Here is a 17937-nt window from a genome sequence, read left to right on the forward strand (position 1 = left end):
TTCATTGGTCTGGGAAACTGTCACTGTGGTTCATTCTAAATGATAACCTTGTTAGGTAGAGAATTCTTGCTTGTACATGTGTCCCTTTAAGCCCATGAAGTATATCTTGCCACTTCCTTCTTGCCTGCAGGGTTTCTGCTTAAAAATAAGCTACTAGTTTTACCAGGTTTCCTTTCTTGGTGACTATTTGTTTTTCTCTTGCCACCATTATGATTGTCCCTTTATTGTTAATTTTGCAATTTTAATTGTAACATTTCTTGGTGTGGATATCTTTGGGTTTATGTTGTTTGGGACTCACTGTGCTTCCTGGACCTGCAGGTTTGTTTCCTTCCCCGGGTGGGGGAAGTTTTCAGTCATTATTTCTTCCAAGAAGTTTCTGCCCCTTTCTTTCCCTCTTCTCTTTCTAGAACTCTGATAATGTAAAAGTTAGTGTATTTGATGTTGTCTGAGAGGTCTCTTAAACTTGTGTCATTTTTTTATTCACATTGCTTTCCCCTGATTTGGTAATTTCCACTACTCAGACTTTCAGATTCTCTCAAGTGTATTTTTTTTATTTCATTTATTGTATTCTTCAGCTCTTTGCTTCCTTATTATACTTTTTATCTCTTTTTTGAAGTTCTTGCTGAATTCATCATTTTGTTCCCCTCAAGTCTGGTGAACATCAGTAACACCATAACTTTGACCTCTTTATCAGGTAAATGACTTACCTCCATTTCATTAGATTTTTTTCCCCTCTGGCTTTATCTTATTCTTTCATTTTGAACATATTCCTGTCTTGCCTTTTTGTTTGACTTTCTGTATTCGTGTCTATGAATTAGAAGGAACAGCTACCTATCAGAGTCTTGAAGGAATGCCCTTCTGTAAGAGTGTCCCCTGTGTAGACCATGTGTGCTTACTGGTTTTGGGAGGCTGACTGGAATCGGCAGTAGGCACAGGCTGGGGGAATTCTATTTCTACCTGGGAAACATGCTTGGAGCTAGCATGAGCACAAGGGGGAGGTGTCCCAGGTCACACCATGCCAGGGTGACCCCAGCAGGATGGCTGGACCAAGTGGTGCAAGCCAGGACTGTCCCTAGATATACCATGCCTTGGTCGCCTTGGCAGGACAGTTAGGAGATATAAATTCTTCAAATGTATTACATTATAAATAATTCCAGGACAACAGTTTATATAGCAATAGATCTGTCTGGTATTCCTACTTACTTTCTCATGTTAAGGAAGTGCAATAATTTCTTACAATTTTGAAAACATTTTGAGGTTTCCTAGACAGAATGGCAGAATATCCCTCAGGAGGTTTGAATAACTTAGTATTTAAATAAATTAATAAGAATAAAAATGGATTTTTGCATATCTCTGTCTGGAGTTTTTATAGTGGTCCGAAAGGTATCTATTACCTGCTTATCCATGACCTTTCTTCATTGTCAAGATTACCCTCCTTTTCCAAGTTAGACAGTGCTGTTCCATCTCATTCACCTTCTTTACACTTTCGGTGACAAATGAAGTTGTCAAAATAAATGGGAGAAAAGTATGGGGAGGGTCATTACTGGTGAATAGCTGTTACGTATTTAAGTTTGTTCTGTGTCAGCAATTCTCCTTCCGAGCATTCTGTGACAGTGATGTTCAAGGAATGAAGTGCTGTTGGAGAATCTGCTTTCAAAGGAGTTTTGATCACCAGTGTGACGGCAATGTAATGCTACTATGATGTGGTGAACAGTTTATTTCTTTAAGTTGTACTTTTCACCGTAACATTTCATTTGCATTGGTATGGAAGGCCCATGAAGATACCTTGGTCCTTGTCATTTACAAGTTTTATTAACTTGGGCAAGCCCCTAAAACAACAACAACAACAACAAAAACGCCTTGGGGATCCTGGGTGGCTCTGTCAGTTAAGCATCTGACTCTTGATTTCCACTCAGGTCATGATCTCAAGGTTTGTGAGTTGGAGCCCCACATCAGGCTCTGCGCACTGACTGTGCAGAGCCTACTTGAGATTCTCTCTCTCCCTCTCTCTCTCTGCCTCTACCCCATTTGTCCTCTGTCTCTCTCAATGTAAATAAAATTAAAAACAAAATGAAAAGCTTGAGACATCTGGGTGGCTCAGTCGGTTAAGCATCCAGCTTTGGTTGGCTCAGGTCACGACCTCAGATTGTGGGTTCCAGCCCTGCATCAGGCTCTGTGCTGACAGCTCAGAGCCTGGAGCCTGCTTCAGATTCTGTGTCTCCCTTTCTCTCTGCTCTATCTCTGCTTGTGCTTTGTATCTGTCTTTCAAAAATACACATTAAAAAAAAAACTTACTCTCAGTTTCCTTTTTCATATGTAACACTTGATCACATACTGTGAAAATCAGCTTATGTAGTTGCAAGAACAGAAAAGGAGTAAGGGAAGAAAGGATACAGACAGGAGACAGAATAAGAAAGGAAGAGAAGGGAGCCTGGGTGGTTCAGTCGGTTAACTAAATCAGCTCAGGTTTGATCTCGTGGTTCATCAGTTCATTTCCTGTGTCGAGCTCTGTGCTGACAACTCTGAGCCTGGAACCTGCTTCAGATTCTGTGTCTCCCTCTCTCTCTCTCTCTCTCTGCTCCTCCCCTGCTCATGCTCACACTCACGTGCTCTCTCTCTCTCTCTCTCCCTCTCTCAAAAATAAATAAAAACATTAAAAAATTAAAAGAAAGAGAGAAGAAGAAGAACAAAGACAGAGAAACAGAAATTGACAGGAAAATTAAGAATATTGAGGTAAAATTTCTTTATTTCTTCATGGTTGTCTACATACTCATTGGAGGACCCATGGGCTAGTCCTGTCGGACTGGGGAGGCACCAAAGGAAGACCATTCAACAGAACGAAAAGAGTAGCCTCTGTTTATTCTTGGAAAGCATAAAGAAAATCATAGATACAGTGCCATAAATTCTTATAACTTTCATGTTTCTACTTATACTTACAAATACACACATAATTAAATGTCACTGTTAAAAAAGTAAACTGTACCACATAACAGAATGCTAAAGTTAGCAAACAATTTTAAATGATCAAGTGCATACTGGGTTCCTCATCAGTCATTCATTTTCTCTCACTGGCTTCATTCGTTATACTTGAGTCATGTCACCCCATGAAGATTTCATTTGTTTGTCATAATATAGAATGGGTTAACATTAGTTGTTAAATTATTTTCTATCTTCTGTGAAGTTAATCGCATCTACACCCTCTAGCTTTAAGTTTTATCTTTCTTTTTCTCTCTGGCCTTCACACATGGACTTATGCCAGTTTGATTGATGCTTAAGCTGTGTAGTAAAGTAGGTCTCCTAGAAAATCACATTTACCTTTTAGGACAATAGCTTTTCAGGTTGAAAGCTCCAGAAACAGCCTATAAAGCGATTTCCCATGGTCAAAAGAGTCATTTTTTTTTAACATCTAAAATGGCCTCTGGGGCCCTAAAATTATTTAATCGTTGGGATAAATTAGGTAGAAAATTTAGACAAATAACCAATTTGTCTTTTTATTGCATGGAATTTTTTGAATGAGTTAATTGGTCGGTCAGTTGTAAAATTTGATTTAGTAAAACCAATCTAGCAATGCTTTATAATCAGAGAATAATAGCAAAGAAATTAAAATACCTGGGTCACCTAATGTCATTCTTTAATTTTTTTGAGAAGTCTATCCTGTGTTCTCAGCTGCAGGATCCTTTCCATCCAACCCGGGCATTTTGAGAAATTTACCAGTGATACGATTACTGTGTACTATGATTTCTTGAGCTGAGACGCTTCACTGAAAGTACTGGGTCAGTAAATATGGCTTTTGGATCCCTGTGTCTGAAAACTAACTTGAACTACTTAGTAAAAGCAAAATCAGGGCTATAATAACCCACATAACCTGGGAAGTAGAGAATTTAACTTGGCTTATCATGTGACAGATTTAAGGTACCAAAGAGTGTGCTCATAGCCCAGTTTCAAAAAAAAAAAAAAAAAAAAAATCCCTCTCAGTATTCATCTGTGTAGAGAGAGCTGCTTACAGATGCCTAGGGAAAATGGTCATCAGCCAGTTTAAATATAAATGGTCCTTATAGTTTATGGCTTAAGAAGGTGGCTTCTTTGATTTTTTTTTTAATCTCATGACCCTCTCAACCATACCTTTAGTATTGTAAGGAGTTGAGTTGGATACTATGATGGGCATGCTATCAAAGAGATAGAACTAGGAAGAGGTGATTTGCAGAGTAAAAAAGTGTTAAGTTTTTTAGATTATACGGGAAGATTTGTTTGGGACAGCCAAACAATAAATACTATTTTTAGCAGCTCTGCTATTTGGCACTGCGTCTAAAAGCTTGAGTTTGTGTGACATCTTCACTTAAAAGCACTTCTTAAAACCAAAAAAAAAAAAAAGTTACAGGGATGTTTTCTACTTAAAATTGCAATGACTGAACAGTTGCCATTGTGCTAATGAAGCTGAAAGAAAAGCAATTAAAAATCCTAATGTCTGAAAAATGACATCCATTAAACCTTCATTATACTGCTATTAACTAAGGGAGTCTATTATGTCACACAGTAGATGTTTGAGATGATCAGTTTGGAAGATACAAGTGCCTTATTTAAATATATTTATTTTTTTATATTTACCGTAGGTAAGTTTTTTTTTAATTTTTATAAAACACATTAGTCACAAATTGTATTTAATTTTGTTATGAATCTCTAAATACATCCTTATGAAGAAATTATAGATGTGAACACTCAAATTAGTAGCTTTAAATTGATAGCATTATGTATAGTTGTATCTATAAGTTGCACATTTTTTTCATGCTTAATTTTGACATGGTCACTGCTCCAACATTTACCTAGCTCAACTAAATATTTAACTAGAATTGAAGAACATGGGCCCTGTTAAATAGGACCATATTAAACATCGATATGGATCTCTGAAATAAAGTAAGCATACCTAGTAGCAACACCTTAGGAAAACATGCCCTTCAAGTGAGAATAATACCTCTGAAGCCACACAGTGCCAGATTTTGAACTCAAAAAATGGTTGGAAGTGAAAACAGTGTAGTTGATTCTTTAGGATACTGAAACGTGTATTGAAACATAGACTGTTCATAAAACTGGATATAAGGACAATTGATAGACAAAATTGGAAAATATTCCTGCATTTACCTCTACTTTAAAGGAAGAGCACATTCATAGGTCAGCTCTCCAATTTAGAATTCTACTTTCTTGTTCAGGCATATTACTTATGTCTGTTATGTTTAGATCCCTGGGCTTGACCTCTTCTTGGAGATTCCTGCTTTCTTGGTCATCTTACCTTTCCTAAATTCTGTCCTTTCCTGGATTAGCTTATTCCCCCTTTGACTTTATTCTCTTTGGTTGTCTTTATGGTCTGCAAACATGTAAGAAAAGAAAAAGATTTTTTTGAAAAGGAGACATATCCTTTCCTTCCTCAGTGTTCATCTGTTGTGTTTCTCAAATTCCGCCTGAGTGAAATCATATGGCACATTTCTTTCTCTGACTGATTTATTTCACTTAGCATAATATCCTCTAGCTCCATCCATGTTGTTGCAAATGGCAAGATTTCATTCTTTTTCATCTCTGAGCAGTGTTCTGTTGTGTATATGTACACCATATCTTCTTTATCCACTCATTTAAGAGGCTCTTAAATACAGAGGACAAACTGAGGGTTGCTGGAGGGGAGGTGGGTAGGGGGGTGGGTTAAATGGGTGATGGACATTAAGGAGGGCCCTTTTGGGGACGAGTACTAGGTGTCCTATGTAAGAAATGAATCGATGGGTTCTACTCCTGAATCCAGAATATACTGTACATTAACTAACTTGAATTTAATTTTTTTAAAAAAGGTCCCTCATCACGGGTAAAGAATTTATTTTAACTTGGTAATTTCATATTATGGGCTCATAGAACTGTAATTCGGTTGCTACTATCTGCCTAGAGGCAGTGAAATGCAGAAATTAAGGTTATTAGCTTTGGAGTCGCACACATTGGAGTATTACCAGTATTAAGTAAATTAAGTTTCTGATACCTACTTTCTTCATTTGTAAATAAATACAATATTAATACAAGTTCAACCTCATAGATAGGTAAACACTCAATAATTGCTTCACATTAATAGCTATAGTAGTAATTTGCTTCTGTGGAACAGGAATGTCTAAGTTTCAGAGGCACAAATAGGAGACACATGATATGATAATCTTCAGCTCTGTTACTTAATGTTCTCAGAATAAGATGCTTTAATAAAGCAAAACCATTATCCAGGATGCCAAAGAATAATCTAAAAACTATGCCCTATCCCAAGTTATTTTGGTATAATCTCAAATATGTATAAGACATTGAATAAATATCCTTTCCATTTCTTCAATTTTCTATCATTTATTTAACAGAACTAAACTCCATTGATCATCAGGGCGTAAACTACCAAGGAACCGTGTGCAATTGCTTTCTGGAACTTCTATCTAGCATCTAACACCATACTCCTGTTAAATACCAACTATGAAAAGACCCAAATAACCCAAGGTTATAATGGAGCTATTTCATATCTATTTTATTGCATTTCCACAGGAAAATCTTTTGTTCTTCCCTGACCAGCTTTCTCCTCTACTCTACCCCAAACTAAAGCATGAGCCATGGACATGTTGAGTCTTGTAATATTTGGGTATTTTTACTGAGGCTTAGTTGTTGTGACCACATTAGCTTCTGGCTTGTTCTAGGTTGTAAGTCAAATTATGTCCACAAATTTTCAAAAAATGGTACTGTGCAACAATAATAGCAAATATATATAACCTACCTCTGTGGAGTAACCAGATGATACAGACAATAAACTATAAACCTTAGTTTGAGTGGCAAAATGAATATCTGAGATCAGCAGAATCCAGGTCACTACCTGCAGATGGGCTATAAGTCTGATGATAGATGCACAAAAGAATAGGGAACAGTAAGGCCTTAATAGTAGAAGAAGCCAGGCAACTTGAGCAAAGGTACTTCCTGAAGAAGGTGATTGCGTTCACCATCCAAACTCCGTGCCCATCTGTGTGAAGGCACAGTTCAGAGCCATCTCAGCAGATGAATTGAAAGGAAAATGTGTGGCACAGTGTGTTTTCTGGGGGGGAAGAAGCAGCTATTAAGGAAATGGACTAAAACCGCTAAGGCTAAGAACTGGTTTAAAATATAGTAGAGGGGCACCAGGGTGGTTCAGTTGATTAGAGTCTTACTCTTGATTTCGGCTCAGGTCACGATTCTACGGTCATGGGATCAAGCCCTGTGCCGGGCTTCTTGCTGAGCATGGAGCCTGCTTGGGATTCCCTGTCTCTCTCCCTCTGCCTCTTTCCTCAGCTAGTGTGCTCTCTCTCAACATTAAAATCAAACCATACAAAATAAAATAATAGAGAAAACTACCAACAACAACCGCATTTATCTCTTGGAAATTTCAGTTGCTGGAGGAACTCATAGGGAACAGAAACAGTAATAGGGAATAGAAACAACAATCACAGAGATGTTGGCATTTGTGGACATAAACCTTAAAATAGTTATTTTACATAAAGCTTTTCATGTTCAGAGTTCAAAAGAAAACCTGAACATAATGAGGAGACAAGTAGATGCTATAAGAAAAAGAATCAAATGGAAACTCCAGACCTGAACTAAACAATATGGAAGAGAAAATTTTTAAGAGATCACAGTAACAAAAAGTTAAGGGTGGTGGAAGAGATCATACAAATACTTATCAGTTAGAAAGCTAGCGTGGCTATATTACCATCAACTAGGTCACATGGGGCATGTTTTATAATAATTTATTCTGTATCTTTAATATAGATTTCTGTGTATATGTAAATATGTAAAATATAAAAAATTAAACACGCACTGAAGATATTAGTCAATGAAATCAAACAAGAGAAAGCAATTTGATGTATAACAAATGTGAAAAAAGTGGTGGAAGTAACTCGGTTAAGAGATGACTTTTTTGTATAGCTGAAAAACTGAAAAGACTCCATGGAAAAGCTATTACAACCATGAGAAAATTCATTAAGTGAACAGGATATAAAATTGAATCTATCTAGGGGCGCCTGGGTGGCTCAGTCGGTTAAGTGTCCCACTTAGGCTCAGGTCGTGATCTCATGGTTGATGAGTTCAAGCCCCACATTGGGCTCTGTACTAATAGAATAGGGTCTGGAGCCTGCTTCAGATTCTGTGACTCCCTTGCTCTCTGCCCCTCCCCCACTCACACTTTGTCTCTCAAAAAAAAAAGTTAAATTTTTTTTAAATTAAATCTGTCTTCATGTATGCAAACACTATCAATTTGAAGACAAAGCGGAAGAGAAAATGCCATTTTCAATATAAAAATAGGAAATATGACAGTAAGAAATTATGTTAAACTTACAGGAAGAAAGTGTTAAGTAGATCCTAGTAGGCTTGAGGAATGTTGGAATACCAGAGTAACACTGCCTAAAACACCTAAGATACCAAAACCTAAGATGAAGCCTGAATAATCAAATCTAGATGGAGAGCCCAGTACATAAGAAGTTTAATATGGGTGACATTTCAAATCAGTGAGAAAACAGTAGACTTTTTAATAAATGGTGTTGGGCCACCTACATAGCTGTTTATAAAATGTTACCTCACATTGTATCTTAGGGTCATTTCCACATGGTCAGAGATTTAAAAATGTAAACCGTACCATCACTTAAAACAACATTGGTTGAATTCTTTCATAAACTTGAGTGAAAAGAAATTTTTGTTTGAATTCCAGAAACTGTGCAAGAAAATGGCAATTATTTTGATACTAAAATTCAAAGACTTTTATTTAAAAAATAAGCAAAATACAAATAAAAAGTTACAGGAAATTAATTTCTAATTCTATGACAGGAAAAAGCTTAATCTCACAAACTCATTAAAACCTCCATGTTTTCAAGTAGAAAATGTCCAAGTTCCTGATCACGCAATGGTCAAAGACCATTCTTAATTAAAGAAATGCCAATAACCTTTAAGCACGTGAAAACAATGTTTAGATTCACCCTTGATAAGAAAAAAATCAAAACAACTCTGAAAATGTTTTCTAATGTCTCAGGGTAATGAAAACCAGACAGACAACAAACTTAGTAGAAAAGGGATCATTTTATTTATCACTATATGGATGGTGTTCAACAATATCTATCTTATCATTTCAAAGCAAGCTTTTTTTTAATGTTTGTTTATTTTTGAGAGACAAAGCACAAATTGGGGGGGGGGGCAGGAGAGAAAGGGAGACACAGACTGGGAAGCAGGCTCCAGGCTCCCAGCTGTCAGCACAGAGCCCAACACGGGGCTCAAACCCACGAATTGGGAGATCATGACCTGAGCCAAAGTTGGCACTTAACTGACTGAGCCACCCAGGTGTGCCAGGGTAATTACATTTTTAACTTTTTGAGGAACCTCCCTACTGTTTTCCACAGTGGCTACCCCAGTTTACATTCCCACAAACAGTTCAAGAGGGGTCCCAACAATTGTTGTTTCCTATGTTGTTGATTTTAGCCATTCTGACAGGTGTGAGGTGATACCTTGCTGTAGTTTTGATTTGCATTTCCCTGATGATCAGTGATGTTGAGCACCTCTTCACGTGTCTGTTGGCCATCTGGTTGTCTTCTTGAAGAAATACCTGTTCATGTCTTCTGTGAATTCTTAACTGGATACTTTGTGTTTTTTGTTTGTTTGGTGTTGGGTTTTATAAGTTCTTTGTATATTTTGGAAACTCCCTTTTTATCAGATAATGCCATTTGCAAGTATCTTCTCACTTTCTATAGGTTGCCTTTTATTTATTCTTTATTGTATGCTTCCGTTTGCAGAATCTTTTTATTTTGACTTAGTCCCAGTAGTTTATTTTTGATTTTGTTTCTTTTGCTTCTGGAGGCATATCTAGAAAGAAATTGCTATGGCAGCATATTGATATCTTAATAGTCTTTTTTTCATCATCTCAGTGGAGATATGTGCAGAGTTGATAGAGCACGTGTTGGAATTGTACACCACACAGTGCCACTGAAGGCAAAAGGGGTTGCCAAATTTATCCGTATAACTGAAGACTTCTAAAGCAATAGTAAGCTAGCGTCACTGATGCATGCATTAGTCAGAATCACCTCTGAGATCGTCTTTAAACACTATCTGGTGAATTTGAGTGGAAATTGTAAGTTTTACCTGCTTCATAAAGAACAAAACTAAGTTTGCACTAAGAGCAGTTATTGTCACTCTTTTAAGTCAGAGATAAATCTCAACATCACCAATGGTGGGAGAACAGAGCAGGACAGGCCTCCTGACACGATGAAATCTGAAATGTACAGCATCATCTCTTCAGTAATCTTGCCCAAATCATTTTAACCTGAATCTCTTTGGGTCTTAAGATAAAACATCCATTTTTCCAGTAATAAAAGGTTGTTGGATTGTCAAATGCCACTGTAACAGACCGATGCAGAAGGTAGGAAACCTCTACAGAGCAAAGCATTCATTCCCGTGTCAAAGGGAAGACACACTAAACAGACAGATTAAAACATTAAACAGATTGAAAAGGCCACCGAAGGGTTAGATTATTGGATAATTATCACTTCAATGAGCTATAGATGATAGTGGGGGAAATAGAGAAAATATGAATATAGATTGGCTATTAGATATAGTTAGAAGATAATTGCTCCTTTTGTTATGTCTGCTAATCATGTCACAGTTATTATGTAAAGGAGTTCTTATTTTTTAGAGATTCACAGGAAAGTATTCATTGTTGAAATGTAATGATGCCTGCAGTTTATTTTAGAATACTCTTGAAAACATAGTTGAGGTGAATAGTTTTAATTCTTCAAGCTAATATACCTACAGGTTTTCATTTTCTTCTGCACATTCCATTTGTTTCAAGTTTTTTTAATGTTTATTTATTTTTGAGAGAGAGTGTGACCATATGAGAGACAGAGCACAAGCAGGACAGGGGCAGAGAGAGAGGGAGACACAAAATCCAAAGCAGGTTCCAGGCTCTGAGCTGTCATCACGGAGCCCAATGTGGGGCTCAAATCCACGAACCACGAGATCATGACTTGAGCTGAAGTTGGAAGCTTAACCAACTGAGCCACCTGGGCACACCTTGCATATTCTATTTGTTTTAAATGTTTCTGTAACTAAAAGGAAAAACAAAAAGACTGATTGGAGTTTTATTGCTTCTTGTACTTTTCTTTTCACCCATCCAGATAAACTCCAGAAGGAATCTGAACTCCTTCCATAACGACATTATTAAACTCAGACATGTAGATGACTCCTGTAAGAAAAAAAAAAAAATTAAATTCAAACCGACCTTTATAATTGTTTGAAGACAAGGACACGTGTTTTGTAACTGAAAAATAAAAATATATGTTATCAGGGTACCTGGATGACTCAGCTGGTTAAGCATCCAACTCTTGGTTTTGGCTCAGGTCATGATCTCACAGTTCATGAGTTCGAGCCCTGCATCAGGCTCTGCACTGACAGCTCAGAGACTGTTTGGGATTCTCTCTTCCCCTCTCTCTCTGCCCCTCCTCTGCTTTCTCTGTCTCTAAAAATAAACACACACACACACACACACACATATATATACACACATATATAATCATATATATATATATATATATATATATATATATATACACATATATATTACCATAGATATGAGGATATTTAACTTATTGTCAGTCTTTCAAAAAGACTAGGGATCAGCAACTACCTTGGAAAGTGAATAAACACCTGAGAATCGTAAATGTTTGAAATTTGTATTGATCTATAAAATTATTATCCATCTGTTTTCTTAAATATATTCAAATACTTTTTTAAACCCATTTTGTGTTTATTTGGCAACCTTACCTTTTTTGTAGAAAATAAACTTTATTTTCCCTAATCCCTTTCACCTTCCTCTTTGATCTTATTCTAGTAGGGGATAGGGAAGAATTTAATGAGTAATACCAGCATAAAAATTAGTTTATAGCCAGTATAACTAATCTGTTTGATCATTTGAAAAATATAGCTACAGTGTAGTGTGTATAAATCTGGATCTATGTACTAAATTGAGCTAACTATCAAATCATGAAATAAATTGAATCACCTCAAATTGCCTTTTAGTTAATCTCTACTGTGTCAAGCAAGTGAGTTAAACTCCTGAGTTTGAAATTTGTGGGATGAGATGAAATTCTCTATCATTCCCCACCCACACTAGCCATTTGATCTCATCAGGTCTTATGTTTGTACACAGTAGATGAAACGTAATTAACGCAGGGTAAGAGCCTTAGGAAAAAGTCAATTCCATCAAAGAGAAAAAAAAAATGTACAACATAACCCAAAGCTAAAATCAAATAAAATGCAGATTTGCAACTGGCTCAAAATGAATACAACAACTGCACCCTGGAAAAGAAGATTTAATAGCTTGTGTTATTACAATTTCTCTATTATTAGAAGGGATATTGTTTGGAGCAATATTAAAAATCCCATCAAGCAACACTGGAACTTACTCTTTAAAGAGAAATATTAAGAAAATATAATATCTTATTAAAATCACCTGTGGAAACAACAAAACCACAACATATCATCAAAATAAGAAAACATGTTATTCACTAATGCAAATTAGGAATTTAATAAATTCAGAAATTTAAATTTTTATGCCAGCCGAAGAATCTTGTGATCCTGGATCTGTAGTATATGTTATTTTCATAAAGATGATTATGAAGTTTAATGCTTAATTAGCATGCAACTAATAATAGTAGGATAATTGACTAGTATGCAGGTATGATACATATAGATCCATACCTCTTATATAAAAATAATTTCCATTCTAACCATTTGAAATGGACTTTTCAATTCCACCTAATCAACAGAAGGGTGAAGTATATCTGGTATTTAACTTTATTTAAAAATGAAATAATGTCGGGGCACCTGGGTGGCGCAGTCGGTTAAGCGTCCGACTTCAGCCAGGTGACAATCTCGCAGTCCCTGAGTTCGAGCCCCGCGTCAGGCTCTGGGCTGATGGCTCAGAGCCTGGAGCCTGTTTCCAATTCTGTGTCTCCCTCTCTCTTTGCCCCTCCCCCATTCATGCTCTGTCCCTCTCCGGTCCCCCCCCAAAAAAAATAAATAAACGTTGAAAAAAAAAATAATGTGAGATCATCAAATAGATTAAGCTTTTCTGTTGATGTTGTTTAATTTTTTTGTGTTTCCTTTCGGGTTAGCTTTATGTAAATAAAACCTCTTCAGAGGATCCAGAATAGCACCTGGTGTTTAGGTAGACTTGCCCCATCATGACTAATACACACTTAGTGTTTCTATAGTAGTCAGCGTTGTAATTTATTGGTCTATATTGTTTTTCACAAAATAAAATAAGCAAACTTATTTTTTTTTAGGAGAAAAGGCACAAAAAAGTTATGAAAAACAAAAGGGAGTGGTCCGCTTTAAACATGCTGGGGAATGTTTTCCTCCTCTACAAACCTTTATAAATGGCTTCTCAAATGTCATCGTGATAGACTTAGCTTTTTTGTATGTTAACACTGAACTACCAAAACGCACTTCTACTGTCAAATGGTAGTTACCCTGAGTAATCATAATCAGTATTTGTTTCCCTCAATTAGTTACCTGAAAACTTTACCAGATAGGTTTTTAAAAGAAATCAAATAAATACACACTCTTGGAGAATTGTCTACATAAAATATTAAGTCGCTATAGGTTAGTAGATAGTAGAGATTCTTTACTCACTTTTAAAATTAACCTATTACTCAAGTGAATCCATATAAATAGGTGTTATTAAGAGTTTTTCTTCTTTTAAAAATTTTTAATTTTTTTCAAATTTGTGAAATTTTTTCTGAGAGGGAGGGAGAGAGAGAGCGCGCACGCACACACAAGCAGGGGAGGGGCAGAGAGAGAGGGAGACACAGAATCTGAAGCAGGCTCCAGGCTCTGAGCTGTCAGCACAGGGCCCCACATGGGGCTCAGAATCATGAAGTGCGAGATCATGATCTTAGCCGAAATCAGACGCTTAACCGACTGAGCCAACCTGGCACCCCAGATTTGTTCATATTTAGTATGTTCAAGGGATTTAAATCAAATTGAAGTGAGTTGATACGTAACTGTGCAGACTATGGTACCAAATCACTTGTGTATGACCTTGGCTATCTCTCTTTCACTTTGTGGTTTTGGGCAAGTTACTAATGCGGTGTGTGCCAATTTCCCAAGGTGCAAATGGGGGACATAATGCCTAATTTTCCCAGCATTAGTTGGAATACTGTTTGCATATACCAAGTGTTCAATAGAGGTTGCCCATTAATAGCATTTGTTCAGGTATTTAAAACAATAACAACAACAATAATTTCCAGATGGTACACATGTTTTAAATGCCAAAAAATAAATCAGAAGATAATTTGTTTTATTATGTTGGAGGAGAGAACCCTTTCGAGTTATGTCCCAGCCTATAAGAAATGTAAGAATATGAGGGAAATGGTCAGCAGCTGGCTTGAAATCTAATCCCTCCTTTTACCAAGAGGTTGCAGCCAGCAATGAAAGAAGGAAAGTGACCCAGACAAGGCGGGAAAATACGCGAATGGCAGACCTGCGGGCAAGTTCACTTAATGGTATTTCTACGGTAGAGACAGACAGCCCTTATCTCTAGTGCGCTTTAGGAGCGTGTAATTGGTGTGTCTAGATTATTTATGGTAAATTCAAAGGGAGTCTATATAATTATGGGTCATATAAAACACTATGTTATTTATACTGTCAGAGTATAAAGCAATGGTATGCTGTAAGACAGCCCCCTTCTGCATAAACGATCTGATCACATACAAAACTTGAAGACCTCACACTTTAATTAATCTGACCCAGGCAAAGAAAATCCTAATATCGAAAGCAGGGACCTGGGGGATTCTCTTGGTGAACTCAACTACTTAAGGCTCTGCAGCAGGACAGTGTCTTCCTATATTCACTCAGTTATCACTAAAACTTAATACTGGTTAAAATCTCTTAATTTGTGCTGATCTAAGCAGCCTGGGGCTTGAAAAGGTGTCTCCTTGAGAGGTTGGCCTCAGGGATACTGAGCCTCATGCCATCTCTTCTCAAGCAGCTGATTCTCACTGTGATGCAAAATGCCTCGTTCCATGAGGTTATTCCAGATTGTTGTCTTCCAGAGACTGGATGCTTGTAGGAAGATTTGTATGTAATCAAGTATCTTTATGTTTCCATAGTCTCAGTTTTGTATGAATTTCTTCATCTACCTTTTCCTGAAGTAGACTTTGAGGTCTCTCTAATGCCAGAGTCCATGTTATTCCTTACCTACATGTGCTGAACTTTGCCCCCGACAAATCATCACTCCTCCCCCACCATGTCCAATGTATGTGGCTGATGTCATGATGAAGAGCCAGCACATTGTGCTACCAATCCCCCTCTAGTTTACAACACAGGTAAATGGTACTTTAACACTTCAGGAAGCCCTGTTGATCTATAAAGTTCAGTTCTCAGAGTGAATTGTGTTTGTGATCCCCAGTTTTACGGTACTGTCTATGAGGAGCAGTCTGACTGTCCGGGCAGACTGAGCATTAGAAATAGAAATAAAATACTGGGAAAGAAAGGCTTGGGACATGTCTAGGGATGGAGAGAGAATTGCTGAGTCAGGGGCAAAGTCACGGTGAGAAATAAAACAGAGTCCAAAGAAGTAGAAACATTTCAGTTTGGAATGTCCTGGAACTATTTTCCTGTACGTATGGGTCAGTGTTTATAAATATAACACATCAACTTTCAATCAAGAATGCATTCACCCCATGTAAAAGTACTTGACTTAGCTCTCTGGAGGTACAAGCGTGGCTGAGAATGTGTCCCGCAGCTCTCAGAGGAAGCTTTATGTGTATACATTCGATACATTAAAAGATATTCAGCATCAGTGCACTATTAATTAATGTGCTGTTTGCAGGATGGGTGTGTGTTCCATGCACTGCCTCTGGCTAAAACACCCGCCTGTTAATTTCATCTCTGTGTTGTATAAGGATCCTGTGCTTTGTTGTTGTTTGCCTTTTTAAAAGCATGCATATGCCATGTTAGTCGACTTCAGTACCTAAATACAAGAATTATGGTAAGTGTTCTGTAACATAGATCCAGCCAGGCAACAAAAGTGGTGACGACAGGCTCTCATGAAAACCAGCAGGCATAAGATGTATTAAACAGCAGCACTGTTTCTGGAAAAGCATAAGCAGCAGGATGAGCAAAGGTAGTTAATGCATCAAGTACTGAACTTTAGGGAAGTCTGGGTGACTCAATCAGTCAGGCGTCCGACTCTTGGTTTCAGCTCAGGTCATGATCTAGCGGTTCATGGGTTTAAGCCCCAAGTCAGGCTCTGCGCTGACAGCTTGGATCCTGCTTGGCACTGACGCACTCTCTCTCTCTCTCTCTCTCTCTCTCTCTCTCTCTCTCTCTCTCTCTGTGTCTCTCTCTCAAAATAAATAAATAAAACTAAAAAAAATACAGAACTTTAATAAAAATCTCTTGTGACAGTATGTTTTTTTTATTGCCAAGTGCTTAAACCAAAAACTAGCAGAAAAAGCTGGCTTGTTTCAAATGTCCACTTTGTCCTGAGCCAAATCTTGAAGTGCACACAGAATTTTTATAATAAAACCCCTAATATGTGAATAGATGGTGATTAAAAGTGAACTTGACCTTATGCATAATATAGAAGTAAATCAAAATCTTCCACGGTCTCTGCTTCAGTTACACCAGACTTTTTTCATGTCGCCAAGTGTCTGGTTTTTTGGTTTGTTTGTTTGTTTGGGGTTTTTTTCCCCTGTACTTCACAGTCCTTGCTACTCCACTGCCTTTATGTGAGAAAAACAGAAGTGCTTACTCATTGGCCTTAGTGATTTATGGGGGGTTTTTGGCAACAAGCTACCTTGGAAAGAAAGCATGTCCTTATAGAGTGATTTCATCTGAACTCAGTTTCCTGCAGGATTGGGCCCCTAGGTGCTGGGTAGACTGCATTTCCAGCCCTTCTACCCCTGTAAGTGAGCTCAGCTGCTTGTGTGTTCAAGTAGTCTGTTTCTCTTTCAGTCCCAAACCACTCTCATGCTAACCCTGTAACATGGAAGCATAGAAAAAGGAGCAAGGTCCTCCCCAACAGCCCACATGGCACTCTGCCCTCCATTGTGCCGTTCTGCAAGTTTCAGAGTGAATGGGTGGCCATGCTTCATTTCATCCTGACTTGTTTCTTCAGTACCAGGTAGAAACCTTGCTGGTTGCCCCAAGACCTTCATACATCATGGTGCTTGGGAAGATGTACCCCACATCTTGCTAATTCATTTCATTGTTCAGATCTCAGCTTATATACTTCTTTTTCACAGGTTTTTCTAAATCCCCCTAGTTCATTTCATTTACACACTCTTAAAGCTTCCTACAATTTTTATAGGTGTATTTGTGTAGCACTCATAATACTCTACGTAGGGATATTTATTTAAACATTGTCTTCCATATGGGCTGTAATATTCTTGAGAGCCAGGGATAAAGTGTATTTTCCTTACTGTTGAATACATGGATTATGGAAAAGACTCAGTTCAAATAAGCAGTTGTTAAATAAATGGTTGAAGGGAATACCAACTGAGTAAAGAAAGTATAGATATTTATTATTTATGAGTGTTATTATCCACTTCTTGTTGGGTAAGATAAACAAGTATAGCCCATTTTCAGAATTTCGGTGAATGGATTTGATAAACCGTGCATTAAGGAGTTAATTGATATTCATGGATTCATTCTATAGCTACTCAGAAATTGCTCGTTGTATGCCTGGCCCTGTCCTGGGCCCTGGGGATATAGTGTTGGGCAACAGATACAGTTTCTAACGTGGCTTACAGCTCTGTGGGCAAGACAGACAACAATTGATGATACCAATAAATACTTCATATACTTAATATTCACCTGACATATCTGATATGAAGGATATGCAGGGTCTAAAGTGCAATATAATAG

Source organism: Herpailurus yagouaroundi, unplaced genomic scaffold (genome assembly GCF_014898765.1).
Source record: "Herpailurus yagouaroundi ecotype Mexico unplaced genomic scaffold, PumYag 192, whole genome shotgun sequence".
Lineage (NCBI taxonomy): Eukaryota > Metazoa > Chordata > Mammalia > Carnivora > Felidae > Herpailurus > Herpailurus yagouaroundi.